At 42.3% G+C, this 20,480-nt stretch overlaps 1 long non-coding RNA gene and 1 pseudogene across 1 annotated transcript in view; one reads left to right on the top strand and one right to left on the bottom strand.

Annotated features, from left to right (window-relative positions):
• Positions 1 to 12,195, bottom strand: part of Gm30520 — a 44,587-nt gene extending 32,392 nt beyond the window's left edge. The window contains exons 1-2 of the long non-coding RNA XR_382341.1: positions 12,127 to 12,195; positions 11,918 to 11,970 (exon numbers count right to left, since the gene is read on the bottom strand). This is a non-coding gene — a long non-coding RNA (predicted gene, 30520). The remainder of the gene's footprint in view (positions 1 to 11,917; positions 11,971 to 12,126) is intronic.
• Gm6554 (predicted gene 6554) lies at positions 18,033 to 20,109 on the top strand (annotated as a pseudogene).

The following is a 20,480-nucleotide window of genomic DNA, read 5'->3' as shown; positions in this document are numbered from 1 at the left end:
GCTGGAGATAGAAACCCTAGGAAAGAGATCTGGAACCATAGATGCGAGCATCAGCAACAGAATACAAGAAATGGAAGAGAGAATCTCAGGTGCAGAAGACTCCATAGAGAACATCGACACAACAGTCAAAGAAAATACAAAATGCAAAAGGATCCTAACTCAAAACATCCAGGTAATCCAGGACACAATGAGAAGACCAAACCTACGGATAATAGGAATTGATGAGAATGAAGATTTTCAACTTAAAGGGCAAGCTAATATCTTCAACAAAATAATAGAAGAAAACTTCCCAAACATAAAAAAAGAGATGCCCATGATCATACAAGAAGCATACAGAACTCCAAATAGACTGGACCAGAAAAGAAATTCCTCCCGACACATAATAATCAGAACAACAAATGCACTAAATAAAGATAGAATATTAAAAGCAGTAAGGGAGAAAGGTCAAGTAACATATAAAGGAAGGCCTATCAGAATTACACCAGACTTTTCACCAGAGACTATGAAAGCCAGAAGAGCCTGGACAGATGTTATACAGACACTAAGAGAACACAAATGCCAGCCCAGGCTACTATACCCGGCCAAACTCTCAATTACCATAGATGGAGAAACCAAAGTATTCCACGACAAAACCAAGTTCACACAATATCTTTCCACGAATCCAGCCCTTCAAAGGATAATAACAGAAAAGAAGCAATACAAGGACGGAAATCACGCCCTAGAACAACCAAGAAAGTAATCATTCAACAAACCAAAAAGAAGACAGCCACAAGAACAGAATGCCAACTCTAACAACAAAAATAAAAGGGAGCAACAATTACTTTTCCTTAATATCTCTTAATATCAATGGACTCAATTCCCCAATAAAAAGACATAGACTAACAGACTGGCTACACAAACAGGACCCAACATTCTGCTGCTTACAGGAAACCCATCTCAGGGAAAAAGACAGACACTACCTCAGAGTGAAAGGCTGGAAAACAATTTTCCAAGCAAATGGACTGAAGAAACAAGCTGGAGTAGCCATTTTAATATCGGATAAAATCGACTTCCAACCCAAAGTTATCAAAAAAGACAAGGAGGGACACTTCATACTCATCAAAGGTAAAATCCTCCAAGAGGAACTCTCAATTCTGAATATCTACACACCAAATGCAAGGGCAGCCACATTCATTAGAGACACTTTAGTAAAGCTCAAAGCATACATTGCACCTCACACAATAATAGTGGGAGACTTCAACACACCACTTTCTTCAAAGGACAGATCGTGGAAACAGAAACTAAACAGGGACACAGTGAAACTAACAGAAGTTATGAAACAAATGGACCTGACAGATATCTACAGAACATTTTATCCTAAAACAAAAGGATATACCTTCTTCTCAGCACCTCACGGGACCTTCTCCAAAATTGACCATATAATTGGTCACAAAACAGGCCTCAATAGATACAAAAATATTGAAATTGTCCCATATATCCTATCAGACCACCATGGCCTAAGACTGATCTTCAATAACAACATAAATAATGGAAAGCCAACATTCACGTGGAAACTGAATAACACTCTTCTCAATGATACCTTGGTCAAGGAAGGAATAAAGAAAGAAATTAAAGACTTTTTAGAGTTTAATGAAAATGAAGCCACAACGTACCCAAACCTATGGGACACAATGAAAGCATTTCTAAGAGGGAAACTCATAGCGCTGAGTGCCTCCAAGAAGAAACGGGAGACAGCACATACTAGCAGCTTGACAACACATCTAAAAGCCCTAGAAAAAAAGGAAGCAAATTCACCCAAGAGGAGTAGACGGCAGGAAATAATCAAACTCAGGGGTGAAATCAACCAAGTGGAAACAAGAAGAACTATTCAAAGAATTAACCAAACGAGGAGTTGGTTCTTTGAGAAAATCAACAAGATAGATAAACCCTTAGCTAGACTCACTAAAGGGCACAGGGACAAAATCCTAATTAACAAAATCAGAAATGAAAAGGGAGACATAACAACAGATCCTGAAGAAATCCAAAACACCATCAGATCCTTCTACAAAAGGCTATACTCAACAAAACTGGAAAACCTGGACGAAATGGACAAATTTCTGGACAGATACCAGGTACCAAAGTTGAATCAGGATCAAGTTGACCATCTAAACAGTCCCATATCACCTAAAGAAATAGAAGCAGTTATTAATAGTCTCCCAACCAAAAAAAGCCCAGGACCAGATGGGTTTAGTGCAGAGTTCTATCAGACCTTCAAAGAAGATCTAATTCCAATTCTGCACAAACTATTTCACAAAATAGAAGTAGAAGGTACTCTACCCAACTCATTTTATGAAGCCACTATTACTCTGATACCTAAACCACAGAAAGACCCAACAAAGATAGAGAACTTCAGACCAATTTCTCTTATGAATATCGATGCAAAAATCCTCAATAAAATTCTCGCTAACCGAATCCAAGAACACATTAAAGCAATCATCCATCCTGACCAAGTAGGTTTTATTCCAGGGATGCAGGGATGGTTTAATATACGAAAATCCATCAATGTAATCCATTATATAAACAAACTCAAATACAAAAACCACATGATCATCTCGTTAGATGCAGAAAAAGCATTTGACAAGATCCAACACCCATTCATGATAAAAGTTTTGGAAAGATCAGGAATTCAAGGCCCATACCTAAACATGATAAAAGCAATCTACAGCAAACCAGTAGCCAACATCAAAGTAAATGGAGAGAAGCTGGAAGCAATCCCACTAAAATCAGGGACTAGACAAGGCTGCCCACTTTCTCCCTACCTTTTCAACATAGTACTTGAAGTATTAGCCAGAGCAATTCGACAACAAAAGGAGATCAAGGGGATACAAATTGGAAAAGAGGAAGTCAAAATATCACTTTTTGCAGATGATATGATAGTATATATAAGTGACCCTAAAAATTCTACCAGAGAACTCCTAAACGTGATAAACAGCTTCGGTGAAGTAGCTGGATATAAAATAAACTCAAACAAGTCAATGGCCTTTCTCTATACAAAGAATAAACAGGCTGAGAAAGAAATTAGGGAAACAACACCCTTCTCAATAGTCACAAATAATATAAAATATCTTGGCGTGACTCTAACTAAGGAAGTGAAAGATCTGTATGATAAAAACTTCAAATCTCTGAAGAAAGAAATTAAGGAAGATCTCAGAAGATGGAAAGATCTCCCATGCTCATGGATTGGCAGGATCAACATTGTAAAAATGGCTATCTTGCCAAAAGCAATCTACAGATTCAATGCAATCCCCATCAAAATTCCAACTCAATTCTTCAACGAATTAGAAGGAGCAATTTGCAAATTTGTCTGGAATAACAAAAAACCTAGGATAGCAAAAAGTCTTCTCAAGGATAAAAGAACTTCTGGCGGAATCACCATGCCAGACCTAAAGCTTTACTACAGAGCAATTGTGATAAAAACTGCATGGTACTGGTATAGAGACAGACAAGTAGACCAATGGAATAGAATTGAAGATCCAGAAATGAACCCACACACCTATGGTCACTTGATCTTCGACAAGGGAGCTAAAACCATCCAGTGGAAGAAAGACAGCATTTTCAACAATTGGTGCTGGCACAACTGGTTGTTATCGTGTAGAAGAATGCGAATCGATCCATACTTATCTCCTTGTACTAAGGTCAAATCTAAGTGGATCAAGGAACTTCACATAAAACCAGAGACACTGAAACTTATAGAGGAGAAAGTGGGGAAAAGCCTTGAAGATATGGGCACAGGGGAAAAATTCCTGAACAGAACAGCAATGGCTTGTGCTGTAAGATCGAGAATCGACAAATGGGACCTAATGAAACTCCAAAGTTTCTGCAAGGCAAAAGACACCGTCAATAAGACAAAAAGACCACCAACAGATTGGGAAAGGATCTTTACCTATCCTAAATCAGATAGGGGACTAATATCCAACATATATAAAGAACTCAAGAAGGTGGACTTCAGAAAATCAAATAACCCCATTAAAAAATGGGGCTCAGAACTGAACAAAGAATTCTCACCTGAGGAATACCGAATGGCAGAGAAGCACTTGAAAAAATGTTCAACATCCTTAATCATCAGAGAAATGCAAATCAAAACAACCCTGAGATTCCACCTCACACCAGTCAGAATGGCTAAGATCAAAAATTCAGGTGACAGCAGATGCTGGCGAGGATGTGGAGAAAGAGGATCACTCCTCCATTGTTGGTGGGAGTGCAGGCTTGTACAACCACTCTGGAAATCAGTCTGGCGGTTCCTCAGAAAACTGGACATAGTACTACCGGAGGATCCAGCAATACCTCTCCTGGGCATATATCCAGAAGATGCCCCAACAGGTAAGAAGGACACATGCTCCACTATGTTCATAGCAGCCTTATTTATAATAGCCAGAAGCTGGAAAGAACCTAGATGCCCCTCAACAGAGGAATGGATACAGAAAATGTGGTACATCTACACAATGGAGTACTACTCAGCTATTAAAAAGAATGAATTTATGAAATTCCTAGCCAAATGGATGGACCTGGAGGGCATCATCCTGAGTGAGGTAACACATTCACAAAGAAACTCACACAATATGTATTCACTGATAAGTGGATATTAGCCCCAAACCTAGGATACCCAAGATATAAGATATAATTTGCTAAACACATGAAACTCAAGGAGAATGAAGACTGAAGTGTGGACACTATGCCCCTCCTTAGATTTGGGAACAAAACACCCATGGAAGGAGTTACAGAGACGGAGTTTGGAGCTGAGATGAAAGGATGGACCATGTAGAGACTGCCATAGCCAGGGATCCACCCCATAATCAGCATCCAAACGCTGACACCATTGCATACACTAGCAAGATTTTATTGAAAGGACGCAGATGTAGCTGTCTCTTGTGAGACTATGCCGGGGCCCAGCAAACACAGAAGTGGATGCTCACAGTCAGCTAATGGATGGATCATAGGGCTCCCAATGGAGGAGCTAGAGAAAGTAGCCAAGGAGCTAAAGGGATCTGCAACCCTATAGGTGGAACAACATTATGAGCTAACCAGTACCCCGGAGCTCTTGACTCTAGCTGCATATATATCAAAAGATGGCCTAGTCGGCCATCACTGGAAAGAGAGGCCCATTGGACTTGCAAACTTTATATGCCCCAGTACAGGGGAATACCAGGGCCAAAAAGGGGGAGTGGGTGGGCAGGGGAGTGGGGGTGGGTGGATATGGGGGACTTTTGGTATAGCATTGGAAATGTAAATGAGTTAAATACCTAATAAAAAATGGAAAAAAAAAAGATAAAACAGATGAGTTGCCAAGGAACTACGGCTCAATAATTTTTCTCCAGGCAAGAGTTCCACAGACCAGTCCAGGATGCCTCCTTCCTTTGAAGTCTATCACTTCAGTCTGTGAAACTTGTCACAGAGATCCTACTGGGGTTGGTGTGGCAATACGCAAAATATATAAAATGTGAGAATTACTATTATGCTGGGAGTTAGTAGGGATTGTGCATATTATTAAATTACAGGTAGTTGGTGGAAAATAAGTGTTTATGTTGCTTAGTATTTGTACAGAACACAGAATCATATAGTAGTTATTTCCAACAGGGGAATTCTAGTTTTCAATTGGAATAAGTACACAACATTTATTTTTGAAAAAATTTTTAATAGTTCTTGTGTTATTGTATAGGTAAGTCCAGCCACTCCTCTGCCTTAAGATATGCAGTGTCATCAAGGGTTCCAGTAGGACGGTGTTCTCTTCCCCTTTTCCTCCTGTCTTCTACATCCTTTTCCCATGACACTGAGGCCCAACAGGAGTTGTTGGGAGGCTTGGGCCCTGGCAAAGGCAGGAGAAGGCCAAGGAAGCCTGGCTATTTGTACACTGCCCTACAAACCTACAGTATCAGGTATATAATTTCTTCTTATATTTGGAATTAATGTACTTTATTGGTTGCTTTCCAATTTCTTATTTTTAAGAGTCTTTGTCTTCCTCTGTCTGGACTGAGCTGAGCCTTACTATGGAGATCAGGCTAATATTGAACTCTTGATATTCCTGCCTCTACCATGGGAGTCCTGGCATGGTAGGCTTGCGCCAAGCACACTTAGACAACACTCTAATACTTCATTGAGTTGTGTTCATGACAGATATTGGTTTGATGTTTCTATTCTTTGCTAGCTTTGGATATTTTCATAATGCTGCTTTCAAAGAATGGGTTAGGAAGGACACCATCAGCTTTTGTGCACCAAAGTGAACATAGGAATTGGAGGGCAGAAGGGTGTCCTAGATTCAATTCCTGCCACTGCCAAAATGAAAAAGGAAGGAATTGGTACAGTTTCTTCTTGTTTGAGGAATTTATCATTGCTTTTATATAGTACAGGCCAGGCAGGCTAGTACACACCTTAATCCCAGCACTCAGAAGGCAAAAGCAGGCAGAATTCTGTCTAGCCCAGCCTGTTCTAAATAGAAAGTCCAGGCCAGCTAAGACTATATAGTAAGGCCTTGTCTAAAAAAAATTAAGGTGAGGCCAGTAACCTGTTTCCATAAGCAACGTTAGTTACCTCCCAGAATGATAATCTAAATTCAATCCCCAGTACCCACAGGGTAGAATGACAGAAATGACCCTTACAAGTTGTCTTCTAACCTTCATAGACACAGTAACACACACACACACACACAGACACACACACACACACACACACACACACACACACACACACACAAAATGAAAGAGAATTTTAATTAGAAAGTAAAAATGGCTGGCAACTGAAGAATGACACCCAAGGTTGACCTCTTACTTCCATGTATATGCATGCAGACAAACCTTCACACATACATACATACATACACACACACACACACACACACACACACACACACACACACGTACAAAGTAAATTTCATAAATATGTGGTCTCCAAATGAGAAGGAAATGGAGAGAGGAAGAGGAGGACAATGGAGTAGGAAGAAGAGCATAGGGAAGGGAGAGGGATGGAGGAAAGAAGATTTAGTCATCCAAACTGGAATGTTCATAGAGCAGACAGTCCTGAGGATGTGACTCTGTTTGTAGGAAACAGTGAACCTATCAAACAGAACAGAACACATTTAAGACCTAATAGTCTAAGCTCTCAGCAAATGGCATTTCTAGCAAAATTATATTCCTGTAAACGAACCTAATTATACAGTTTCATTCACAAAAGACATAAATATTGGGAAATGACACATTGCATAGAGGAAGAGAAGCTGTAGCTAAGTGGATGCTGGGAATTATGAAACCAGTGATCCTCCCCGAGTCACCTAAAGTTCAGTGCTGACCCCCTCACAATCACTGCAGATGTGCTGGGGGAGTGGGAATTTGGTAAGCTAATCGTAAAATTTCCTTGAAGAGAGATCTCTACAGCATTGACACTGAACTCACAGAGGCTATTACTTTGTTCATGAGAGCACAAGTGTATTTAGCAAAGAGGTGGGTCAGGAAAATGTTACTAAATGTCTAGGTGTGATAATCCAGGGTGTGCTCTACTTCCTGGCTCCTGAGGAACTCTGGTAACTTTGGGCATTTCATGAAGACAACATTGCCCATTGCCATCTCCCCGCGAATGTATGCTCTTCCTGTTCTCATTGGCACATCTCGATCCCTCTGAGACTTGAGAGCAAACTCTCTCCTTAGGTTTGTCCCAAGCTCAGTTCATAGTGGAGGTGGTTTCAGCGGGGACACCTGTGAAACTCAGGAAGGCACAGCTTACACGTGGTCTCCACTGCAGCCCATGAGGGTTTGGTTTAGAGCAGGGCTCATGCAGCCCAGGAGGACTCAGCTTACAGTAAGCATCCACTGCAGTGCAGAAGAGCATGGCTTACAGTCTGGGTTCACTGCAGCCTCCCAGCTGGACTTCCCAGGCCTCTGCTCATGAAGATGAGGAACAGGAAGGTTGAGACCGCTCCTCCTCCCAGGACACGTAAGGAAATATTGGGCTTGCAGGGAACAGAAGATGTAGCTTTGACACCAACTTGGAGACAGGAATAATCAGCATTTGGATGAGTGCATAGCCTGCTGCAACAGCAGTTTTGCCATCACATCTCCCAGAGCAGCTGAGAGCAGGGTCTAGTGGCTGTTCTTCATGCATCCCTAAGTAGACAACCTCTCTGCAGACTCCTCTCCCTAGCATGCTCCAAAGAAAGCACCCATCACTTGTTATAGAGACTCCGGGTCAATGTTGGTGACTAGCTAGCAACCTAATAACAGGAATGCTTTTAGCCAAGTAATAGGTATGGCAGAATGCTTTGGGCAGATTAGTTCCCACCTCCCAAACTACCCTTTCACTATGTCCAGTCTCATTGTCTGTTAGGAGAGAGGCAGAGGCTGGCTTCACTCCTCCCTCCTGAGTGAAAAAAAAAGATATATAATTCTTAAATATATCTTTAAAAAAGATACATAATTCTTAAATGGACTTCAATAAATGCTGACACCCTAAACTGACCTCACATGTCCAGGAAGCCTGGTATTTGGGTATTGCATAAGAAATGCAGTTGACCGCATCCGAGACAGCTGATGATTGCAAAAATGCACAACAGACTGCACACTTTCAAAAACAGCTAACTACTCCATCCTGTCCCTCACAAACCCCTTTCCCACTTCCTGATTATTAGCTGTAAAACTGCTAAAAATTCTGACCCTGATATGCTCTGCCTACCTGTAACTGCATATGCCATGTTATACATCCATGCCCCATTACATGTTATAAATCAGGTCCTGTTACACACATCACTGGGGGCGACCAGCAGCCTAGTGATTCAACAAACTCTGATGGATACCTCCATGTCAGCACCACATACCCACTTTTAGATTGCAGGCCTCCAAGGCACAGACCCTTCCAGTGTAATGAAACAGAATCGACAGGAGGGCATCCTGAAAAGCCTGTTACACAGCAGCACAAGTGATATTTACTGTGGATGAATAGAAATCATAGCAGGCTGGGCACCCCTGCAATCCACAAAGAAGCTGGCTATTGAGTACTGTTACACAGCTCTCCAGCACATAAACTTCTAGGTACCATGCTCTCTGCCCTCCCCTTTCTGCAGGCACTGCTAGAGACATAATGGGTCTTGTTAAATACCCCCCATTTGATGACCCTCCACAGGCACTGTTATGTATCAGGCCTGTCGCAACCCAACCCCCAGACTGTACTCACTGTTGTTTCCTGAACAACTTCACAGAACTATCGCAGGAATGTCTTGACCCACCAGCTCCTGAATAATAACATGATGACTTACCTTTATTTATTGTCCCTAAGGCCTTAGCTTGCTACCCCACAACAAGCTTGTATAACTTCATTAACCCCTTTATTCTAATTCACTTTTGCACGTGTCCCATAACCTCATACTCAGTACATCTGATTTCCTGCATGTCTGGCTGGTGAATCTCTCCGATCTCTCAATTCTTCCCACAGTTTCTCTCTCAGAACAGAAGTCCCAGCTTCCATATTCTGCACAGATATAGGACTGTGGGTTTTCCTTAAAGCCAATCAGAGATGCCTTAGGCAGGTAAGGAAGGGCAGAGATAACATTAATACATTAAACAAAAATGCTACCCCATTACAGACCCAGCTGGATGTCAATCCCTCTAGAAGACTCTATCACTATCACCACTCCTGCTTAAAGCCATCCCCAGCCCGAAACTGCCTGCATTACTGTCCAGTATCTTGGGGTCTCAGTGTAAGGTTGGACTGAACAAACTTCTGGAGTCATACATACACAACTAAGTGCCAGGCCCCACTGACCTACCCCCTTTCTTAAAACATACACACTGTGTTTGTTGATAGTCTCTCATCATTGTCACCCAAACTACACTGGTGTAGGTGATGCCCTCCTGTTGAAATTTATACATATCAGGCTTTGCAGGACTACACCCCCAGGCTGACATTTCACATACAATGCTAGATATGAGAGTCTTCTAGACATACATTCACCTCTTCTACCACCCCACAAAGACCACTAGGCATCATGCTCAGCTGGACACACAAGAGTCATTGCCACATACACACACCTAGGTGGCAGGGCATGTAGTTCTCGTACTGCACAGTACTGTTAGAAGGAGACCTTGCAAGATATTCCCCTGTGCTTATGCCAATGCCACAGGTGTTTGGCAGGCGTTGTTGGGCTCACCTTCCCTGGAGGTTGTATACTCAAATATGCTACTTGGTATCAGGTCCTGTTACATATTTATTTATCCCTAACCAACATTCTCTCTTAGATTTCAGCCTCTGCTAGTAGTCCTCCAACAAATCCCAGCTACACATTAGATATCAGGCCATCAGCACAAGTGTGCATGAATGTACACACAGACACACACATGCCACAAAGACTGCTACGAATCAGGTCCTCCTGGACACCTCTCCCTGATCTCTGCCACCACATGCACACTGTTATGCAGTGAGCTCTGCTGCACTTTTGCCACCCTCCATACATGGTGACCTTGATTTACTGGATACTACCCCACACACTGTGCTAGGAATAAGGTCCTCTTGAACATGGTCCCTGCAACACTGACACCAAAAATATTTATTCTTTAGGCCATGCTAGCTAGAATCAACACAGTTGCTCTCCATTTTAAACTTACAGATGTCAGTCCTCCTGGACAATTCCCTCAAGTGACAACCCACATGCAATGCTAGCTATCACTCCCTACTGGATACCCTTCAATCCCCACTGCCATCCAAATTTACAGCCCTAAGTCTCAGTCCTCTTCACCCCTATTGCCAACTCATATATACTAACTGCCACCAGGCAACAAAAAATATACCTTCTTCTCAGTGCCTCATGGTACCTTCTCCAAAATTGACCATAGAAACTCTCACAAAACAGCCTCAAGAGATACAAGAGGATTGAAATAATCCAATGCATCCTATCAGATCACCTCAGACTAAGTCTAGACTTCATTAACAATAAAAACACAGAAAACCCACATACCCATGGAAAGTGAACAACTCGCTACTCAATGATAACTTGGTAGGGAAGAAATAAAGAAAGAAATGAAAGACTTTTTAGAAAACAATGAAAATGATGACACAGTAAATAAAAAGAAGCAAATTATCTAAACAGTCCATAGCCCCTGAAAGAACAGAAGAAGTCATTAAAAGAAGCCTCCTAACCGCCCCCCCCCAAAAGCCCAGATGCTTCAGCTAGAATTTTACTGGCCCTCACAAGAAGAGCTTATTACCAATACTCCTCCAACTCTTCCATAAAATAGAAACAAAAGGAACAATACTTAATTTATTCTATGAAGCCACTATTACTCTGATACCCAAACCACACAAAGATCCCACAAAGAATGGGAACAGTTTTGCTTATGAATATTGATGCAAACATACTCAAAAAATTCTAGAAAACTGAGTTCAAGAATACATCAGCAATATCATTTTCCACAATCAAATAGGCTTCAATCTAAGGGTGCAAGGTTGGTTCAATATACAAAAATCCATTAATGTAATTCATTATATAAAAGAAACACAAAAGGGAAAAAAATCACATGATCATCTCATTAAATGCAGAAGAGGCAAAATATAATACCTCTTCATGTTAAAAGTACTAGAAAGATCAGGAATTCATGGTCCATACCTAAATATAATAAAAGCAAAATACAGCAAACCAACAGCCTATATCAAATTAAATGTAGAGATACTTGAAGAAATTCCAGTAAAATCAGGAATGAGACATGGCTGACCACTCTCCCTGTATCTATTCAATATAGTTCTTGAAGTTGTAGCTAGAGTAATAAGACAACAAAAGATATCAAGGGGATAAAAAACAGGAAAGAAAAGTCAAGGTATCATTATTCGCAGATGATAAGATAGAATACATAAGCAACACCCGGAGTTCCAGCCTCAAACCTCCCCCAGGTTGTGGATCCCTCCTCACCCATCTGTGATTCCAAGGCTGTCAGGGTCCTGGAAAATTTGCATCACCAGGATCTAGGAGGGACAAGGATGGAAAGTGCATCAGTTGTGAGGCTAGAGAGAGCTGAGTGTATACCCTCAACTGCAGAGGCTCAGGACACCCAAAGAGACCCTCCACATGCTTCCAGCTATGGGACCACAAATTCCCATCAAGATCCATTGCCGAGATACCTGAGTGTTCAGAGACCTGCTTCCTACTTCCAGGCAGCAAATCCCCAAGAGATCAGGATTATCCGAGGCATTGGAAAAGGCAGTCTGAAGCCAAGTACCAATCCCAAAATGGGCAAGCATGCAACACAGAAGAGCTTTCAGGAGGTGAACTTAAGACATCACCCCCGGTGTATGACAATGGAAGGCCCTGGAGAAAGGGTCCGACATTCAGCAGCCAAACAAACTACAGTGGAGGTGAAAGAAGAGCCACCTCGTGCATGAAGAGTGAGTCTCGGATCCAGTGGGAGTCATAATGGCAAAGACATCAAAATCAGACCCAGGGTCTTTGGGTCTTTAGGGGTCAACAGACTCCCAGCCCATCTACAAATACCTACCTCACAACACTCACAGGACTCAAGTCAGAATAATTGGAGTTCAAACCAGCAGCCAAGAGCCTGGCCTGTGAGTCACCATCCAGTTGGCCCCAGTAGAGTCCACCATGCCAAGGTCAGCCTGCCCTCACAGGGCTCCCTGCCCAGCTTCCAGGCTAGTTGCCAAAACACAAGACTTCCCAGGGCTTATCTAATGTCTTCATGAAGAGACAGGAAAGTGTGGAAACTAATGACATCAGTGTTCCAAAGGCTCAGATCAAAGTGCTGAATCTCAATGGGTTTCACCTTCATGAAGAGAGGCAGAGTGCTCTAAGATCACAGGCATAAGTCAGGGAGAAAGGAATGTGAGAGTAAGACATTCCATCCCGAGCTCCACTGAGCTCAAGGATACAGCCAAGACTTGGACACCAGAAAAGGGAGAGGCTATGTCTAAGACCTCTCAGAAGAAAATCCTAAGTAATGCTTTTCAGTGTCGAAACCTTAACACAAAATGCAAGGGACAGCAGGATATTCTTAAGCATTCTAGCTCCCCACCAGCAACTGAGCAGACACAGAAGGTTGTAACAACAAAAGAGTCCATCTACCATATGCTAGGTGAAATTACATGCCCAGCAAATATTCTGTTCCAGATCTTAGAGAATACTGAAGGGAAGGAATCAAAGGTAAAAGACTGGTGTAAACTGGAATCACTGAGATCTAAGCTGGGTGCCTCATCCCAGAGACCTCTGAGGGTCTGTATAACACACACCATAGCAGAGCAGCAAGCAGGATGAGCTGTGGCCATGCCAGCCTAGAGGAGCACAACCGTCCATTTACATACATGAGAAGTAGAGACAAACTGCACTCAGGAGTTGATGCCCAGAGAGCCTTTGAACAACATCCAAAGCAAGTGAAGAAAGAAATAAACTTTAACCTGTTACCTACCCCCAAGAGGAATGAAAATCCATGTAGGTACAGGATAACTGGAGACAAGCACAAGCCAGAGGCCTCTATGTCCAGAGAGCATGTACACCTGGCAAAATTAGGATCAAGTTTGGATTAGGGCACTGTCCACAAAGAGGTCCTGAGGGGAACCACAGTTCCTTCAGATACACACAAATTGGAGACAAAGAGCAGCCTGGTTTTACCCATAAAGCCTTTGACCCACATCAAAGTACAATGAAAGGAATGGGTGGTGGCTGCCCTATAAGTTCCAAAGAGAACCATCAGGCAAGATCAAGAAGAACTGGAATCCAGTGCCACTCAGATGTTGCTGGCCAGAGAGACTCTGATACCCAGTAGACCAGAATAGGTCAAGGAACAGGTGGCTCAGGCCACCCATGCCTCCACACACCAGGAGGTTCTAAAAGATGTCCCATCTGCCCAGTCATCTTTTGCCCTGTGCCTCCTGGTAATAAACTTTGGTTTTTCCTACAAAGAATCTATTTCTTTCTCGAGCTCATCCTTCTGTGCTCATGGCTCCTGCCCAGAAAGAAAGTGATTCCTGGTTCACATTCCTGCTTTTGAGCAGAGCTGTTTCTGTCCTACAGTGATGGAGCAGGGGAAGGTTCCTCCATGCATGTTGGTAGTAACAGCTTGTGTACTCCTTGGGCTCCAGCTCAGGAGTACAGGGGCTTCCTCTGGCACATGGCTGGGCTTAGTCTCTGGTCCTTTGAAGCCTGTTTTCCCAAGTCCACTCACTTCAGTAACTAGTATTAGCCAGTGGGGTTAGAAACTTTTAGTATGTTTGGGGACTGTTTATATTCGTGATTTATTACATATGCTGAGCCTTGAACACTCTCCCAATTTACTATCAGTCTTTCTCTGCAGTTTAGAGGAGCATATATTTTGGCTGTGAGCCCTTCATTGGTTGTATATCTTTGCAGGAAATTATCCTATTCAAAGAACTTTCCCCTGGAAATTGAGTTACAGGTGGCTGTGTACCACCATGTGAGTGCAGGTAATTGAACCTTAGTCCTGTCCAAGGCAGCCTGTGCTTTTAACTACTGAGCCACCTCTCCAGTCCCATATGTCCTAATATTGTAAGAAATGACTCTAACTAGTTCATTCCTCAAAAATAATTTCATTTTCCCCTTTATTTTTGCATAGCTGTCAAACTATAAAGAGAAAAATAAACTTTAAATTTTATCATGATTATTTTGAATCCTTTAATAGTATATTGAATTCTCATTTCATTACATTGGAGTGTGTATCACAATAACCAGTATCACTATAAAACTGATTTTTTTCAAAGATTTATATTTTTATATGTAAGTATACTGGAACTGTCTTCAGACACTCCAGAAGAGGGCATCAGATCATGTCATGGAGGGTTTTGAGCCACCACACAGTTTCAGGGATTTTAACTCAGGATCTTTGGAAGAGAAGTCAGTGCTCATAAGCACTGAGCAATCTCTCCAGCACCACAATTGATTCTTTTTAAAGACGAACATGAGGCTACTGTTTAAGTTTAGAACTATTAAATGTATCTTTTCATAATATTGTAAAACTGCCTATGGTTTCCAACTTGCATTATATATTTTTCTAAATGCAAGTCATGTTTTACAATTATGGCCACTAGACCACTATAATTTATGTGGATTTGTTTTGTGTTCTTTAAGGTAAATATATATAAGTAAATATGTAGTGAGGGAGAATTCTGGGAAAAGGAGGAGGAAGTGAAAGAATATGAATAAAGTATTCTATGAAAAACTTACAAACAAAACAAAACAAACAATGCTTTGGAAAGCAAAAATAAATGTACTATTACACCCAGTCAAATGACATTAACATAGAGTTCTCTCTGATATATAGAAAAACAACTGACTGCTGTATATTGAACAGCTATCCAGCTACTTTGCTTACTTCTCAGAGCTTTCCTCTCTGCAATTTTCCTATAAGATCTGCTATTGGGATGGACATGTGCTATCCCTGTTCCAGCCCACTTCACACTGAAACCACATTCCCTGCTGTGATATGGGCTTTGGGACGTAACTGGGTCATAAGCATTGCAGTGAATCCCTTGTACATAGAAATAGAGAAGAACCTCTATGTGCTCTGTCATCTATGTGTAGTGTATATTTGTGAGATATGTGTATTTATGTATGTGTATTGAGTGTGGTGTGTGTATGTACCTTTCCCTTTATTTCTCTCTAACAGATTGGTGTACAAATACAAGAGATGGATCTGCAAACCAGGAAGGAATTCCTTACTGCCACCCATTCCTGTTGTTTGCAGCTCTTCCCTAATTGCACATGGCCTTGCAGAGGGTCTAAAGTGCATATCCCAGGGAAGACTAGGGCAGGGGACCTCCAACTTACATAGATGTATGTAGAAGACATCACACTCACTGGGTACTAACTTTTCTAGTGCAGCTTTGCAGGAGGAAACACCCACACATCTGTGGGTAACCACCAACCTAAGCTCTTTAAGTGAACCCTATACACTCATTGGTTCCCAGAGTGGATCATGTCTGCCTGTGTCCCTGGGAGCTGAGGAAGGAGGGTAGATATTAAGTCTCCCCAGGGGAAGAAATGCTATTGACACCTAATCTGGTAAACTTTTACTTCTTTTAATATGTCAGGGCAGGAGGTGTCCAGGAGGACCTTACTCTACCATGATATGTGTGTCATTATAGGAGGAGGAATGTCCAGCAGGACCTGATACCTATCCTTGTATTTCAGGTGACACTGTCATCAGGGGGTTGTCTAGCAGATTCTGGTACCAGGCATTGTACATGCCACAGTGGAAGAGATGCTGTCAAGGCAGGAGTGATATCTAGAAATCTATTGAGTGTCCTACATGTCTTAAGTTAGCAAATATCTATAGGGTGTTAACAGGGAGGGAGGTGCATGCTCAATACATATATAAGTCTCTTGGTTATTAGGGCCTGTTGCATACCACGTGCAACTTCACCTGCCAACAGAGTGCTATGATCAGTTCCAGCTGGCAAGCTCTTCCCTGCCACACATAATATGCTGGTAATCTGGCCTCACCATACCACACTATCCCACCACAGTACTTGAACTTCTCTCCGCAGGACACTTAGTAGCCAGGCCAAATTCACACAATGTGATGTTGCTGTGTGCAACGCTGTTCTCATTGGTTAGTGAACAGAACACATCATCTGTGCGAGGAAGTGCTATGACTGTTCCAACTGTACACAGCCTTCCTTCTCAGTGTGGTTCACCAGATCTCCCTCGGCAGCCTGTTCCAGCACCATAAAGATATGGTTTCTGGTTTGGATTATGTGGAACAGCTTCATTATATTTGGATGTCTATCTCAGTCAGGTTGACTGAGTCATTTTTCTTATCCCTTTCCTGGATTCTGAAAGTGGCTTACACCTCCTTGTTGAAATGGTACAGCTCAGGAAAGTAGCCTTCGTCAAGGGTCATGAAGATGAGATGATCTGAAAGGGGCACACTTTTGGAGGACCTGCTCTACATGTTAGCTTCATTGTTGCCTGCTCTGTATATTTGCCTGAATGTTGCTTGACAATTTCCATCCTAACACCAGCTGACAAAACACTGAGATGAAAACCATGATATTTCATGCAAGAGAAACAGGTCAGGAAACAAGATTTACTGCTCTCATTTCACACATGGAAAAGTGAGAGGGAATTGAGATGGTTCCTTGGGGCACTTCAGGGTCATAGAAAAATAACAGCAACAAAACAAAACACCCTAAAGCAGTAACAGAACCTAACCAAACAGACCATAATGAATAATGAAAAAATGCATATACCTTGGAAAATCAGGTGAAACTGAGGAAGAATTACCACAACTAAACAAATGAGAAGATACAGAATAAAACTATAGATACTTGGAAGAAATACTGTAGCAGATACAATAAGGCTCTAAGGACCATTAGAACAGATCCAAGAATCTATAGAATAGAAAGAGCAAACCTATGACACAAACCATTGTGAAGGAGGGAGAAATGGGTAAATTTCCAATTACATACAAACTACCTGAATAGATTAGTAAAAGGCAATGAAGAAATATTAATAAACAACATAGTGCCCAAGACCACAAATATTATTGAATGAAAACTCCCAGGTGTTTAAAGAACACCAAAGTTCCTAAAATAATTCGATAAAATAGGAGGGAAGGGACACTTCCCAATGTGTCCCAAAAAGCCAATGTTACCCTGTAACCAAAATCAGATAAAGTGAAAATAGGTGGTACTTCTTGGATAGAGTTGGTTACCACCAGACCTGATGACCCAACTTTTATTTCTCAAGCCCACTTGGTGGATTGAGAGATCTGGCCTCACAATTTGTCCTGTGATTTTCACATGTGTGTAGACACACATATGCAATTAAAACTACAATAACCAAATATTATGTCAAAATTTCCATGTGAAAATGTGAAAACCTAACAAGATTGCTTAATACTTCACGATAGTTCAACACACATTTTAAAAATCATATTCATGATCAAGATCACTTCATTCATGAATATGGGATGAGACTTAAATACACAGATCCTTAAATTAAAAACATGTGAAGTATATACAAGACAAAAAAGTGTGTATTCTTAAGAATAACATTTTGCCTGTGTGTCTCCATGAGGTGCAGCCTGTGTGGGTCGGCGCTGGCTGCTGCCTCCTGCGAGTCACAGCAGCCACCCTCCCACGTCCTGAGCTGAGAGCCCTCTTAGCTGCTTGGCCCGTGCCCTCAGGCTCCCAGTTCTCTTAAATGTTTTCTTGGAACCTTAAAGATGGAAATGACAAGCATGTCCCTGAAACGTGGGTGCCTTGTTGTGGAAGATAATGACAGTGTGACCCCACACGATGAAACAAAGAAACAGAAGGTGTCCAAGGGCTGTCTGACCAGCAGTCAGGATGGGGTAGAGAATGATGGTCTCCGCCGCAGTGAGAATGAGCCTGGGCCTCCAGAAAATGAAAGCACGGTGAAAGATGACGAGAATTTCAGTGCTCAGTTGCAAGAGGAAGAGAAGGAGGAGGAGGAGGAGGAGGAGAAGGAGGAGGAGGAGGAGGAGAAGGAGGAGGTAGCAGGAGGGAGGAGGAGGAGGAGGGAGGAGGAAGACGGCCTTTCAGAAGCAGTGGAAGAGGAAGAAACAGAGTTTTGCAGACATGATGAAACTCTGTCTCACAGAACTTGATGTGGGCATCTGCAAGTTCGTGAATTCGCATCATGGCTTCTCAGGGATCTTAAAAGAAAGGTACTCTGACTTTGTCGTTCACGAAATCGGGAAAGATGGACAGATCAACCATTTGGATGACTTATCTGTTCCGGTGGACGAAGAGGACCCTCCAGAAGATGCTCTCACAGTTTTGACAGCTGAGGACAGGCAACAGTTGGAGGAGCTCCAGCTTTTCAAAAATAAAGAAACCAGTGTTGCCATCGAGGTCATTGAGGACACCAAAGAGAAGCAAACAGTCATCCATCAAGCCATTAAATCTCTCTTCTCAGGACTAGAGACAAAAACAGAGGATAGAGAGGGGCGGAAATACATCGTAGCCTACCATGCAGCTGGCAAAAAGGCTTTGGCAAATCCAAAAAACATTCTTGGCCAAAATCCCGGGGAAGTTACTGCCACTTTGTTCTCTACAAGGAAAACAAAGATACCATGGATACCATCAATGTCCTATCCAAGTACCTGCGGGTAAAGCCAAACATATTCTCCTATGTGGGAACCAAAGACAGAATGGCAATCACAGTCCAGGAGATTTTCTCAAAATAAGTGCACAAAGACTTGCTCACCTCAATAAGAGCCTGATGAACTTGAAGCTCGGGAATTTCAGTTTTCAGAAAACCCCTCTGAAGTTAGGAGCGCTCCAAGGAAACCACTTCACTGTTGTTCTCAGAGCAATTCTACAGAATTCCTGGACAGAAGTCATGGATTTAATACTGAAACCCCATTCTGCAGCTGAGAAGGGTTACTTGGTGAAATGCAGAGAAGAATGGGCCAAGACCAAAGACCCAGCCTCTGCTCTCAAAAAGCTGCCCATCAAAAGGTGTGTGGAAGGGCAGCTGCTTCGAGGACTTTCCAAATATGGAATGAAGAATATAGTCTCTGCATTTGGCATAATTCCAAGAAACAATCGCTCAATGTATAGCCACAGTTATCGAGCTACGTATGGAACACCATGGTGAGCAGAAGAACTGAGGAGTCCGGGCTGAGGCTTGTGCCCGGAGACCTTGTTCTCAAAGAGCCACGCCCACCTACATTGAGGAAGATGACGTCAACAACTACTCCATCTGGGATGTGGTGATGCCTTTGCCTGGGTTTGATGTTATCTACCCCAAATATAAAGTCAGCAAGGCCTACGGGGAAATGCTTGCTGAAGACAACCTTGATATTGACAACAGGAGACACACGATTCGAGATTACTCCTTATCAGGGGCCTACGGAAGGATCCTCATCAGGCCTCAGAGCGTCAGCTGGGAAGTTGTTGCATATGATGATCCTAAAATTCCACTTTTCAACATGGATGTGGACAACCTCGAGGGGAAACCACCACCAGTCTTTGCTTCTGAAGGCAAATACGGGGCTCTGAAGATGGACTTTTCCTCGTTCTACTTACGTCACCCTGGCCATTCAAGAAGTGTTCAAAATGGACACTAGCATCAAGAACCAGACCCAGCTAAATACGAGCTGGCTGCGATGAACAGCGCATCGCTCAGAGAGAAGATGCCGACCTGCTTCTGGCCTCCTGTTCTGGTCTTTTTAAGGCTGACTCGTGTTTGGAATTTAAAACTTTTGTAGTAAAGGATGATTTGTATTTTGTAAAGTTTTTAATCAGCTTAAATACTTTGCAATATTTACAAGTCCTACACATATACAAGTCCTGAGGATCCTAATTACAGCTCAGAGATAGAATTGGGTCAGCATATCCTGTAGGTGCTTAGATTCTAGTACAGCATCAGCTTCCTGCCTTTAACACAGGGAAGGGGGGTTGCTTTAAAGTTGCGGTTTTAGGTTTTGCTGCACACCTGAAGTACAAACCAGAATCTTAGAAGTTTGTGATGAGATGAC

The sequence above is a fragment of the Mus musculus genome, chromosome 13 (genome assembly GCF_000001635.26).
Source record: "Mus musculus strain C57BL/6J chromosome 13, GRCm38.p6 C57BL/6J".
Classification (NCBI taxonomy): domain Eukaryota; kingdom Metazoa; phylum Chordata; class Mammalia; order Rodentia; family Muridae; genus Mus; species Mus musculus.
The sequence above is the reverse complement of the archived record's forward strand: the minus strand, read 5'-3'. Positions and strand labels throughout refer to the sequence as shown.